Genomic DNA, 14,786 nt, shown 5'->3' on the forward strand with positions numbered 1-14,786 from the left:
GCATAACTAGAACTGGAAGCAACTGGATTTACTCAAAATTTAGAACCAGGTTTAAAATAATAATGAAATACCCATGAGAATTATTATGCTACTACTCCTTACCTCCACATTTAGACTTTAAAAAAAAACAAACACAACTTAACTGCACAGGTCAAGTTTGCTCTCAAAAGATATTTTTTACTAAAAAATAAAGTACTACCCATATGATAATGTCATTGCGCTCTCTTTCTCTCTCTCTCACACACACACACGCACAAAACGTGCTTTAATATCTTTAATTCATTCATACTTTCCTGATTCCACAATATCCTTAATGTTATGCTTTTTAACACCAACATACCTAACCTACCACAAATAAATCTCACAGGTTTCTCTAGAGACTAGTTATTGCTTTAACTAATTAAAACAATACATTGAAAACAGAAAGCCAGGTTGGCATGAATTCAAAACTAATTTAAAAACATATCAACTAGACAGGCCACTTTAAAAACAAACACTGTCACTGCTGCTAGCATACTCACTTCTGTTGTGTCTCTAACGAAAGCAGCTCAGTCGTAATCCATGTTGGCTAGCTGTATTGTCTATTCACAAGGATTGCTTTCTGCCAGACTAAGTGTGTCAAGGCTTCCTAGTCTTTGGCCACTGGTGGATGTGTTATGAAAGCTCCTTCTACTAAAACACGCCCACTTCCGTGACTCACCCAGGAGTTTTGTGTCTTTATTTACTTTTTTATGTCAACTCTTGGTGGGAAACTGTTAGCTAGGGGAATTCAGCTGTGTCATTCCTCTTGCATGGCAACAGAAAATGTACTGTGTGTGACCTAATGATCACTATTATCTTTGAATGAATAATTATGAAGTAGTAATTATAAATTTGTTTTAAAATAGCTCCAGTTAACTTCCAACTAATTTAAAACTAAATCACATACAGAATTCTCTCTCTTTGATAAGTCATGGACTCAGTGATAGAGAAGACACTGCAGTGGAAGAGGTTTTGTCTGTCCCCCACTAGCCCTCTTCCTCAGTTTCTACCAAGCCATAACCAGCACCAGTAGGACCCATCACATATCTTCCATCTCTCTTGGGATAAAGACACAATTAATCCTGACAAGCTGACTTATTACCAAGTAGTGTGCAAAGCACTGGGCATCTCCAGAAGGGTGTGTACAAAGGAATTCTTCCACTTCCTTAGCCCACAAACAGTTACAGAACCTTTTCACAGTGACTACTTCAGCCTAATGGCTCAAGACAACTCTCTATGCCACAAATTCCCACTACTGCCAAGAGAAAAACAAAAGATGTGCGTGGCAGCAGATCCCATAGTTTTTCCTCCGCTATATCTGCACACAGGGATCCCCTATGGAGCTAGACTCAGCCTGTGCAGACAGAGATCTCTCGCTGCAGTGGCCTCCACATCCCATCCTACATACCCATTTGTACAGCAGAACTGCACCTATTCCACTGCCATGAGAACCACCACAGGTGTAGCAACAAATTCAGCCCCACATCTACATGCACAAAGCTCGCAAATTTGGGGGAAACATAATATGTCTCTGCAGTAGCTGGCTAGTCACCCACATTTGGTTCAGCATATTTTCTGCCCTAATAGTCAGGAGAGGAAAGTGATTGTGTAAATACTTTGTTTTCCCAACATTTCTGACTGATTTTCAGCATTTTATAAGCTTTGTTTGACACACTTTCACTTTCTTGCTCAGTATTAATTCATAATTTGAAAATTTGAGAGAAGAGACTACAGTATAGCCAAAGCAATACTCAGAAAGAGTCCCATCAGCAAAAATGCTGACATCTGATTAAAAACATTAGCAGTCCAAACACATTGATTTCTGCGAGGAAAAAAACAGTATATTCCAAAACTAATGGAAACAGAGAATTACATTAAGAACTCACTTTTTCATCTAGCATTATTTACAAATCTTGGAAGTTTTTAACATGCCTGATTCAGAGATCCTAAACTGGAAAAAAAAATGCTTCCAGAAATCTTATCCAGCACCCTGTTTCAACACAAAGGGAGCAAGAACATCTCAGAAAGGAAAAGCAACACTACTATTACAGACCATATGGAAACAGCGTCTTCTCACTGGAAGAGACTGGAACTCTATAATAAATAAATGGAATGCTTGGTGACCCAAGATATGCTGCTATACAAAAGGCTTTTATTTCCTTATGTTGTTTACCAGTATTTACTGTTAACATTAAGATGTTTAATTATTGCCAAATCATGTTTAATAGTTTAAGTGAGACTTTATCTAAAAGAATACTTAGTATTTATGAGCGCTGTTTGAATCTTTTTTATTTCAAGAACAGTTCTGAATACTTTCTGCCAAGTCTTTTTCAATCAGTCCTACAAAGTACTGAGCCAGAACGCTGCAGCGCATCTCCTCAGCAACACAGGATACTGCGAGTATGTCACACCTGTCCTCTGCTCTCTACTCTAGTTTCCCATAGAATTTAGAATCAAGTTCAAGGGGTCTTGGTCCTTATCTCCAAAGTGCTGCATGGGCTGGGCCCAGGATATCTAAAAGACCATCTAAAGCTCCAGGACGAAGACCATAGACAACTACATTCCTCTGGCACAATGGAACTCTCAATATGAAGAATAAAGCTTGTCTGTGTGGGAGACCAAACTTTTTCTGGGGACAGTCTGAGACTGTTGAATGAACTCTCCCAAGAACTAAGGGCTGTCACAAACTTACCACTTTCTGCTCCAAGTGCAAGGTCCATTTCTTTAACGTTGCCTTTTCTAACACAGAGCAACAGGTAGTTGTTGTTTTTTTAAAATAGATATAAAAAACCAAGACACCCCACGGCACACACTTCTCCCCGGGGAGAGGATTAAAGAACAAACACATGACAGATGCCTAGTCACACTGCTTAATGCACTACTATAAGGTGCACAGATTCTATGGTGATTAGCACAGTAAAAGAACTAAACAGAATAGCTAGGCAGAAAAATGTATGTACTTTCTTTAGAGAATCTCTACAAATTGATCTCTCTCTCTCTCTCTCTCTCTCTCTCTTTCTTTCCCTCTTCCCCACTATATGAAGCTTGGAGGGGGCACTATTGTATGTATTCCGGTACCTCTCACAATGTGCAAAGTGCTGTCTGAAAAAACAGGAAGATACAATCCCTGTCCCAAAGACCTTACAATCTAAGGGCTTAATTCTCAAAATACTCAAGCACATTAACAACTTCACTACATACTGACTCCAGTTTAGTAACTTGAAATGTTGACATGAAATGTTGTTTTCTCCTACAGTACTGTATTTATTTTGGGTGGGAAAGTCACACTGACTTTCACTGGGACTTGTGCTCTTAAGTCACATAGGCACTTTTTAAATCCCTACTCTTTATTCCTAATTCTCATAGGCTGTAGTCAATAAATAAATAAATAAAATTAAAAAATGATGGGTTCAGGGGACTGAAAGTGCAATAGGGAGCCTTTCATTTTTAGATTTTCTTTTAATAAAAACCATTACTTAGTTTGCCATGCCTGTTCAGTTGCCTGCAAGAGGTGAGTTTATGGTACTTATCCAGTTTCTAGTGACTACATCACATCACAAAAGATATCATCACAATTGGCTTCCTTGTTGGCAATCTGTTCAGATACCCCAAGGAATGAAAGGGCCAAGGAAACTGATGTACCCTCTAATCCCAAGAACATATTTCCTTTCTTAACACAAAGTCAGGGCTAGGATACATTGACAGAATGGTCAGAGAGAAGCTTGCACTGCTATTGCCCATGCTGCACCTCTCTAGTATTTTTTACGAACACTAAATTAACTTTAGAGGAAGAACAAAATCTAATAAAATAATTAAAATGAAAGGGGGGAATCCTTTGTGTTTTATTTGAGGCAAGTGTTATATAGTGTATATCTTTCTCTGTGGCCATCTTTCATCAATTTAAAATGGTTTTGGAAAGGCTGTTTCTAAAAACATAGATAGGTTATCCTCAATACTCTATTTCCATATACAATACTTGTCCTTTTCTTAAAATACAATACTAGCTGTCACCTACGGCCCCCAACTAAAACCTCTCCAGCGCATCATCAAGGATCTACAACCTATCCTGAAGGACGAGCCCTTACTCTCACACACCTTGGGAGACAGGCCAGTCCTCGCTTACAGACAGCCCCCCACCTGAAGGAAATACTCACCAGCAACTACACACCACACAACAAAAACACTAACCCAGAAACCAAACCCTGCAACAAACCCCACTGCCAACTCTGTCCGCATATCTATTCAAGGGACACCATCACAGGACTGAACCACCTCAGCTACACCATCAGGGGCTCATTCACCTGCACATCTACCAATGTGATATATGCCATCATGTGCCAGCAATGCCCCTCTGCCATGCACATTGGCCAAACTAGACAGTCTCTACGCAAAAGAATAAATGGACACAAATCTGACATCAAAAATTATAACATTCAAAAACCAGTAGGAGACCACTTCAATCTCTCTGGTCACTCAATAACAGACTTAAAAGTGGCAATTCTTCAACAAAAAAACTTCAAAAACAGACTCCAACAAGAAACTGCAGAACTGGAATTAATTTGCAAACTGGACACCATCAAATTAGGCCTGAATAAAGACTGGAGTAGATGGGTCTTTACAAAAACGAATTTCCCCATACTAATTTTCCCCTACTGTTACTCACACCTTCTTGTCAACTGTTTGAAATGGGCCACCTCATTACCACTACAAAAGTGATTTTTCCTCCCTTGGTATGCTACTGTTAATTGAATTGTCTCGTTAGACTGACCCCCAACTTGGTAAGACTATTCCCATCTTTTCATGTACTGTGTATATACCTGCTACTGTATTTTCCACTCCATGCATCTGATGACGTGGGTTCTGGCCCATGAAAGTTTATGCCCAAATAAATTTGTTAGTCTGTAAGGTACCACAAGGATTCCTCGTTGTTTTTGCTAAATGACAGAATTCCCCTTCCGTTAACTAGAGTGAAAACACTTGTGAATGGAAAGAACAAAACCTTGCTGGTTTAGTCATGCATTTCCTGCTTTCCCATGTGACCTGTAAAATGGAATCTTAAGTTTAACAGTAAGAAACTTCCACAAGTCTTGAACATTTTACCAAGATCCTGTTTTATTTCTGTTGAAAAATCTTAATTGCTTTACATCAGAGGTGTACTTTTAGTGTTTTCAACTTCTGGGGAAAATATTTCAGAAAGGTCAAGAGGCCACAATAAATAGCTTTGTGGCAGATTCTCTGTTCTGTTCAGCTTCCTTTGTGACATGCAGGTGTTGCACAGGAAGCAAAAACCATCCGCAAATTCCTTGCTGAGATTCCCGTCATGCAGGGCCAACATAACTGGCTTCTTTGCCTCCCTCCCCGAAGCTTCTGGTGGAAAGGAAAATGCTGTGGGCAGGAATGGAAAATGTTTTCTGCCTATCCCCAGCTAGCACATAATCCCTATAGGACTGTTCCCAACTGTCACAAGTTAGTGCAGCCCCCAAGCTGTTGTAACCTCACCTGAAGCAAAGAATAAGAAAGCAGAAACAAAAGCTCTTTGAGATGTGTTGTCCATATGTATTTTATTCCTCTCTCAGTGCATGTGTGTCCCATGTGCTTGCAATCAGATCTTTTGGACAGTAATGTCTGTTGGGGCCACACATTAGCTCTGAGTCTCCTCATGTTCCCATATCAAGGGCATAAAGTGTGGAGTGGCTCAATCACCACTCAGATTCTTTGCCAACACAGAGTCCAGATTTTATAGTACTCTACTAGCAGGGAACATCTGTTTGGACAACACATTCTGAAGAATTCCAGTTACTGCAAGATAAGTAACTTTTCCTTTCTTCTTCAAGTGCTTGAATTAATATATATACATTCCACTCTTGGAGGCTCAGCCCCCAGCCCTGGAACGCCAGGTGGGAGATGTGGCCCCCAGCCCCGGAGCACCGGACAGGCAGGTAGCATGGCTGCCAGTGCCAGGTGGATGGTGCGGACCCCAATCCCAGAGCGCCGGGCGGGCAGGCAGGGGATGCAGCCCCAGCCCCGGAGCACCAGGCAGGCGGGCAGGCAGCCTGGGGTGCACAAGCACTGGCTCTACCCCCCGGAGTCCCTGGCCACACTAGCCCTAGCCCCCCACTAGCCCTAGCCCCAGCCCGGAGCTCCAGCCACAGAGGAAGACCTGCAGAGCACCGGGAAGCAGGAGGGGGTTGGGGGCGGAGCATGGGCGGGTCCACACAGTGCAGTTTGGGGAGGCTCAGCCTCCCCTTGCCTTTATTATCTGCCGCCCATGGACTGAACCCCATGTGGCTGCTTTGCTGATGTCTAAAATGGGTATGCTTCACAAGGAAATCAGAGAAGGTGCTTATGCACTAGTAGAATGAACCCTAGTCTGAGCTGGCAAATCTAAACTAGCTCTGTCGTTACAAGCCTTGATGCAATCAGAAACCCATTTTGACAGCCTTTGAGCTGATATCAGCTAACCCCTTATTCTTTCAGAAAAATCCTACTAATTAATTTGCGGAAGCCCTGAAAGGCACAACTAATTCTCCAGTCCCAGACAGTTCCTCCTTAGAAATTTCCTCTGACTGTTCAGTTTCACATGCTGGCAGTTGAGAAACTGCAGGTTCATGATGAATAGGAAAGAAGAATTTCATCCTAGGTGGTGGTATACATATGTGATGACTCAGGTGATAGGGACTGAGAGATTCCAACTAGGCCACCTTCGGATGTTATAGAGGTAAGGGGCCTGAGGGCCCAGGACAGGATACCAGCAGGGGCGGCAGGTTTGTATACTTTTTGGTGGTGCCCAGAACCCGCCCTTGCCCAAACTCTGCCCCCCCATCTCCGCCCTCCACTTGCCCAAGGCTCTGGGAGGGAGTTTGGGTGGGGGAGGAGGTCTGGGGTGCAGGCCCTAGGCTGGGGCATGGGATTGGGGTGCAGGGTGCAGGCTCTGGGAGGGAGTTTGGGGATGGGAGGGGGTGTGGAGGGAGGGGCTCAGGGCGAGAGTAGGAGTGTGGAGGGTGAGGGCTCTGTCTGGGGCTGGGGGATTTGGGGTGTTAAGAGAGGCTCAGGGCTGCGGTAGAGGGTTGGAGTGGAGGGGGATGAGGGCTCTGTTTGGGGCTGGAGATGAGGGGTTTGTGGTGTTGGAGGGGGCTCAGGGGAGATGAGGGCTCTGACTGGGACTGGGGATAAGGGGTTTGGGGTGCTGGAGGAGCTCAGGGCTCGGGCAGAGGGTTAGGGTGCAGGAGGATGAGGGCTCTGGCTGGGACTGGGGATAAGGTGTTTGGGGTGTTGGAGGGGCTCAAGGCTAGGGTAAAGGGTTGAGGGTGTGTGTGGGGGGGTGAAAGCTCTGGCTGGGGCAGGGCTGAGGATGAGTTTGGGGTGCAGGCAGACTGCTTTGGGACAGGGGCCAGAGAGGAGGACTCCCCCCAACCCTTTCCCTAGCAGCAGAAAGCTCTGGGGGAGGAGCCCCCCTTTCCCACCGCCAAGCAGCACATTCATCCCCACCACTGTCACTGCACGAGTTCCTAGGGCCCCTCTCAGGTCCAGGAATCTCCCTTACCTCCCCTGTGGTGGGTGCCAGGGGGTGCTGCGTGCACACCCTCTCCTCCTGCTGTCCCTCAATGTAGCCTCACTGTGGGTGAGGGATGGGGCTGCCTCCTTGCCCAGAATGGTGACTGAGGGCGGGCGGGGCCCCCTGTGCTGGTGGAGGGTCCCGCCAGAAAAGGGAAGGGTCTGAAGTGGAAGGGCAGGCTCAGAGTCAGTCTGCCCTGGCAGTGAAGTTGGGGGGCACTAGGACCCTGCGACAGCAGTTGCTGCAGGGGGGCAGCATGGAGCTGCTCAGAAGAGACAGCCAGGGAAGGAAGAGGCAACCAGGGACGCTCTGCTCCGGGGCCGGGGAGGCATGTGGGGGGCAGCAACTGGGGGCTGGGGGAGATGGGGCAGGGGGGGCGGCAGATGGGCCGTTGGGACAACCGGCAGCAAATATTGGTGGAACTGGGCCCCTGGGCTCTGAATATTGCAGGTGCTAAGGCACCACGTGGAGATATAACTCGCCACCCCTGGATACCAGGGCGTATGTCTACCCTCATGTTTCCTATAAAATCTGGACCGAAACAAGTTCTTGATTCTGCTTTCAACCCATAAAATTCCTAGGAAGGCCATAAGGAAATAAGTAGGGGATCCCTGTCCATTATGTTGCACTCAGAAGACAAAAAGAATGAGCATTCCAAGGCTGAGGGAGGGGCTACCAAAACCAGAATGTTCAATGGTAAGGGGAGGTGGTGGTCTTGGGGAGACACCCATTGCTGATGTGACTGTGGGTATTACTACCATCAAAGGAATGTTAAGTTCTGTAAATAGTAAAACTAATGAATCCTACACTCACAAGAGTGCCCCGGAACAGAAGTGGGATTTGTGCAGGGGAGTCAGCTGTACCTGGATCTGAAGCTGGTAACAAAGAGCAGTCTAACAAAGACATCTGTAAATGAGCCTCCCCATCTTTTAAAGGCCTTTTAGAACAAGATTTACAGATTGAACATTTGCTGGGGATATGAGACTTCCCAGTACTGCTGCCTCGCAAGAGACACAATACTTAAAACCAGGTGACCTGGGGTAGATGTTTGTAAGCCCCTGTACTGGGAAAAAATTCCAGCGTGGGAAAGAAGATTAAAACTTCCCAAACAATTAAAGTTTATCAAAAATCTGCCAACAGGCAACTCACCCTAACATCAACGTACAACAACTAGTATAATCAGCATTGAGATGCAGACACTAGAAAGCTCAGGGTTTGTCTTCATGTACAACGCTACAGTGGTGCAGCTGCACCGCTGTCGCACTTTAGTGAAGATGCTTCTCCAATCGGCATAGTTAATCTATCTCCCCAAGAGGCAGTAGCTGTGTCAACAAGAGAAGCCCTCCTGTCGACATAGCACTGTCCACATGGGGTGTTAGGTCAGCATAACAACATCACTCAGAGGTGTGGATTTTTCACACCCCTGGAGCAATCCAGTTATACTGTGATAAATGAAGTGGGGGGATAGCTCCCTTTGATGGACACCCAGCCAGACAGTTAGCTGTAAAATCCCTCTCAGTAGCTGTTCTCTACTTGCTATATCTGTAAAGGGTTAAAAAAACCCAGGTACAGAAACAAAAAAGTGGGCATCTGACCAAAAGAGCCAATGGGAAGGCTAGAACTTTTTAAAATGGGGAAATAAACTTTCCCTTTGTCTGTTGTTCTGTGGGCTGGAGGGACAGAACAGCCATGCTATAAGCAGCTTTAAGTCAGGTCTGATCATAAATCACCAGATCATACCTAGAACTACTTATCTGAACTCTAAATGTGTAAGTAGATCAGAATGTTTAGCTAGATGCAATCAGGATTAATTCTGTTTATTTTTAAGGCTTGTGGATCTCCTCTGTGCTAACCCCAGATGCTTTTGTTTGCTTGTAACCTTTGAGCTGAACCCCAAGAAAGCTATTTTGGGTGCTTAATTTTTGTAATTGTTTCTTTTAAGATGGAACAAACAGCCTAAGTTCCAGATGTATTTTCTTTCTTTTTGTTTCTAATAAAATTTACCTTTTTTCAGAACAGGATTGGATTTTTGGTGTCCTAAAAGGTTTGTGCATGTTGTTTGATTAGTTGATAGCCACAGCTAATTTTCTTTGTTTTCTTTCTCAGCTCTTCCGGGTGTGGGGGGGGAAGGGCTTGAGGGTACCCCACAAGGAGGAATTCCCAAGTGCTCCTTCCTGGGTTTAAAGGGGGTTTTTTGCATTTGGGTGGTGGCAGCGTTTATCAAGCCAAGGTCAGAGAAAAGCTGTAACCTTGGGAGTTTAATACAAGCCTGGAGTGGCATGTATTAATTTTTAGAATCCTTGCATGCCCCTATCTTCTGCACTTGAAGTGGCAGAGTGGGGATTCAGCCTTGACATATACCGATATAGGTTTGTAGTGTAGACCTGGCTTCAGTCTCTCAGCTATGGGTGATGGAAAGGAAGAAAAGTGGTTGGGCAGTTCCATCTTTATGCCTCAATACAGGAGCACAAGAACACTCCAGGTGCACATGCGGGCCCCAAAGAGCCTCCTGGCCAAAAGATTGATTAAATGCACACCAGGATTAGATTATTATATTGCACACACATATAGATTAGACATAGACAAGTGTTAAAAAAAGAACATTAAACAGATAACTGATATACATAATGAACTTCAACTGATGATCAAAAATCCGAAACCTTAATTGACCTGCATTTCTCACACTGGTTGCTTACCAGTTAAGTCGACAGGACTCACTTGAGAGAGATCGCTGATAGAATTTCCATGAAGTTTCACTCCTCTCCCTCTGCAGAGATTATTAGAATTATTAGCGATTTTGTGTGTCAATACCTCTGAAAAAAGTGTATCAATATCATTATAGTTTATTTAATAGGAATTTAAAATTATTTCTGCTAGAATTATCAAAATTCAGTTGCAGTACAATATATTGGCCCAAATTAAAAGAAGTCAAATAGAAGCGGTGTAATTAACAAGCACTTAACCCAAACAAATCTGCTTGTTCAGCTGAAGACCACAGTCCCTACCAATTATGTAATACCAATTAGGACAGCATTTGTAATAACAGGTTTCAGAGTAACAGCCGTGTTAGTCTGTATTCACAAAAAGAAAAGGAGTACTTGTGGCACCTTAGAGACTAACCAATTTATTTGAGCATGAGCTTTCGTGAGCTACAGCTCACTTCATCGGATGCATACCGTGGAAACTGCAGCAGACTTTATATATACACAGAGAATATGAAACAATACCTCCTCCCACCCCAGGACCCACAGGACAGTGGGGTGGGAGGAGGTATTGTTTCATATTCTCTGTGTATATATAAAGTCTGCTGCAGTTTCCACGGTATGCATCCGATGAAGTGAGCTGTAGCTCACGAAAGCTCATGCTCAAATAAATTGGTTAGTCTCTAAGGTGCCACAAGTACTCCTTTTCATTTGTAATAAATGCCTGCAAGTTTTATACACAAATACAAAATGTATCACATCTGCACACAAATTACAGTCGTAAATGATACTTTTAAAAAAAAATAACGTATATAGCATTTGTACAGCAATAGGATATTATTCCAAGAATGTGGCACAGTTTCTCTCCAATGTATCATTTGTAAAAGTTGATTTTTATAGTTTTGAAGTCCCTCATGATAGCATCTAAAAATTATGTTGTAAAGTCAAATTCATCTGGAATTTGGTCTCTCCCTCTTGTTTTTTTTAAATGTTTGTGTCATTTTAAATAAATAAATAAATAAATAAAAGGACAGAGACACAGAGAAAGGGGAAACACAGAGGCCAGTGCAGGGATAAAGATGGGCAAAGAATGGAAAAAAAATTATATTTTTTTTCAGAAGCATGAGCAAAATTCATTAAACTATTTGACCCGCTCTAGTGGTGGCTTAATACCAAGAAAAATACTACTTCAAATCAGGGATGTCACAAATCCATTTTTTTTGCTATTTGATCAAACAGCAACTAGTAACTATTTCTATTTGTTAGATACTAAACATAAATAAATACATGATCTAATGAGATTTCACCCAGCAGTAAAATATGCCAGACTAATATCCTGGATATTTCTCTCTCACTGTCAAACACTGCACACATGGTCACCAGAGCCCAAAATGCTTCCACAGAGATTATCCATAGAGGGAGTAATAACCCACTACAATGCTGAGAATTTGAAATTCAAACTAATTTTCTGAGTTTATGATTTTTGATGTGGGAATATGCACTTGGTCTAGTTTCCATCAGCTGAAATGGGAATGTAATTTGGATTAACGTATTTTGAATAAGTGACAGTACAGATTCAGTCAAATCCTTCCAAACTGCCTTGATTTTCACATAATCAAGCAATACATCTTGATACGTCGTTCACCATCAGTCCAGTATGAAACAGAAGGTTATTTTCATACATTGATTAAGTTATGGCAAAGCCAAGGAAGCCTGAATCAATGTTTACTTTGTTGAATGTTTTCTCAAGCTATACATTTCAAATCCAGAAATGAGTCATTTCTTCAGCATTCTCAAATGCCAAATAATGCAACATACCTTTAACTAGAGTTCACAATCTCAGGGGAATTGTTGAATCATCAGCTGCCAAAAAAATCATATAGCAGCAATGTCAAGGAATGCTTTCTGCCATGTTTGGCTAGTAGATAACAACCAGTTGTTGACCTTGCTACCACAATCCATCCCTTTGTCAGCTAAAGACTTAACTACTGCAAAACTCTATGTGAGCATAAGTTTTAAATCAACCTAGAAACTTAAGACGGTGCAGGTGGCAGCTTTTTTTTTTTTTTTTTTTTTTAAGGTATGCCTACAATTGGATCTGGAGGTATAATTCTCAGCTCAAGGAAACATATTCTGGCTAGCTCTGCTTGATCTAGTGCACTAAAAACACGAATGTCTTGGCAGCACAGGCAGAAGGAAGGGCTAGCCATGCCAAATACATACCCATCCAAGATCATGGGCACATACTTGGTGCGGCTAGCCCATCCTGCCCCTTGCACTGCCACAACTACCCTCTATTGTTAGCAAGCTAGCTTGAGCATGTCTCCTCAAGATGGGACTAACTCCTCCAGCTCCAACTGTAGACATACCCTAAGTCAGAGGTCCCCAAACTGTGGGGCATGCCCCACTAGGGGGGCACAGAGGGGCCCGGGCCAACCCCCATGGTGGGGGGAGCGCCATCCAGCCCTGCCCCACCCCAAGCTCTGCTCTGGCCCAGCCCTGAGTCACAGCCCCCAGCCCCACACCTGGCCCTGGCCCCACTCTTGGCCCTGGCTGCGGCTCCACTCCTGGCCCTGCCCCAGCCTTGGCCCCTGGCTGTGGCTCCATTCCCAGCCCCCGCCCTAGACCCACCGCCAGCTGCATCCCCAGCCTCGGTCCCGTTACCCCTGTCTGTGTCCACCCTGCCTCTGCCCACGCCAAGCCCTGGCTCAAGGGGGGGCACCCTGAAAAATTTGGGGAACACTGCCTTAAGTGGTGTATCCTAGCAGAAGCACGTGACACCAGTGCACTACACTGGATACCTATTGGTTTCTAGGAGGAATTTAAATTTTTGTTTTTGACCTATAAAGTCTTAAATGGCTTAGGCCCTTCTACATGAGACACCATATAATGTTCAAGGGTCAGGTGAGTCAAAGGGCAGTCCAGATCAGCGGTCCGAGTTCACACAAGTGGTCCAATAGGCAGGTGATCTAATCTAAGGGAAATGTACAGCAAGATAACTGGCAGGGTCAGGCGGGGTGGAATCAAGCAGGGTCCAAGTAAAAAGTAGTGGGCAATTGTTTGTTGCTCAGACAAGACCAGAAAGGAAGCAGGAAGTTTATACTGTATATGGTCACCAATCAATCAGGGTCAATATCATGTGACCAATTAGGTAGGAGGTTGCAGAACCCTAGAAGCTGGCCCACTCACATCTGTAAATTCCTTGAAAATTGGATGAGTCAGCATGGCATGATGCCCAAAGCTGCTTCCCAAGAGCCCACTGGGTTCTGTGCTATTGAAGTCCTCAAATCGTGGTTTAAAAACTTCAAGGAGCAGAGAATCCTCCAGCAAGTGACCCGAGCCCCATGCTACAGAGGAAGGCGAAAAACCTCCAGGGCCTCTTCCAATCTGCCCTAGAGGAAAATTCCTTCCTGACCCCAAATATGGCGATCAGCTAAACCCTGAGCATATGGGCAAGATTCACCAGCCAGATACTACAGAAAATTCTTTCCTGGGTAACTCAGATCCCACCCCATCTAACATCCCATCCCAGGCCATTAGGCCTATTTACCATGAATATTTAAAGATCAATTACCAAAATCATGTTATCCCACCATACCATCTCCTCCATAAACTTATCGAGTTTAATCTTAAAGCCAGATAGATCTTTTGCCCCCACTGCTTCCCTTGGAAGGCTATTCCAAAACTTCACTCCTCTGATGGTTAGAAACCTTCATCTAATTTCAAGTCTAAACTTCCCAATGACCAGTTTATATCCATTTGTTCCATTTGTTCTTGTGTCCACATTGGTACTGAGCTTAAATAATTCCTCTCCCTCTCCGGTATTTATCCCTCTGATATATTTATAGAGAGCAATCATATCTCCACTTTGGTGTGGAAGCAGGCCCCATGGCCTGTTCGAGTAGGTGCTGCTTCAGATGAAAGTCACAAGCCACTTGTGTCAATTTCTTGAACAATCTGCAGATCACACCATGCTCTTTAACATGGCCATAGCCAAGATGGAGCAAGCACTGCGTGTGTGGAATTGCTATTGGGGATCACTCCCCCACAAGAAGGACAATGTTTAAACCCTGGTCAGGGCATCACTGAGGAAAACTAAACTTATACAACTAACAATAATCTAACTAACACTAAGGATACTACTAACTATATACAACAAGAGAATACTAAACAAATTGAAAAGTTGTGAGGTTAAGACCTCACTAAGCTCCAACTCCAGCCTGAGGAAGGTTAGGGATGAACTTCTACAGCTCCGGTACACTGAGCATGCACAAGCCTAAGTGGAATACATGGCTGCATCTACTCGAAGAAGAATCAGGAAGTCTGAGTTCTACTTGCTGCTCTGTCATCCAACTGTTCAGTGCACTATCTTGAGAAAATCATTTGCTCTCCCTGCATCTAAGTTTCTCCATGTGTAATGTAAATCCCCACCCCATCCAGCTCCACTCAAAATGCTGATGCTGGGATCATCCTCCTAGCTCATCACTCTAACCTTATCACCTCCAACA

General features: G+C 43.9%; 1 protein-coding gene across 2 annotated transcripts in view; it reads right to left on the reverse strand.

The window, feature by feature from the left end:
- ZC3H12B (zinc finger CCCH-type containing 12B) overlaps positions 1–14,786 on the reverse strand; it is a 95,880-nt gene that overhangs the window by 20,881 nt on the left and 60,213 nt on the right. For both annotated transcript variants that reach the window (XM_084640126.1, XM_084640125.1), the window contains one exon: positions 10,273–10,343. The gene's annotated coding sequence lies outside the window, so the exon portion shown is untranslated. The remainder of the gene's footprint in view (positions 1–10,272; positions 10,344–14,786) is intronic.

Source organism: Lepidochelys olivacea (assembly GCF_965140295.1).
Source record: "Lepidochelys olivacea isolate rLepOli2 genome assembly, chromosome: 9".
Taxonomy (NCBI): Eukaryota; Metazoa; Chordata; order Testudines; family Cheloniidae; genus Lepidochelys; species Lepidochelys olivacea.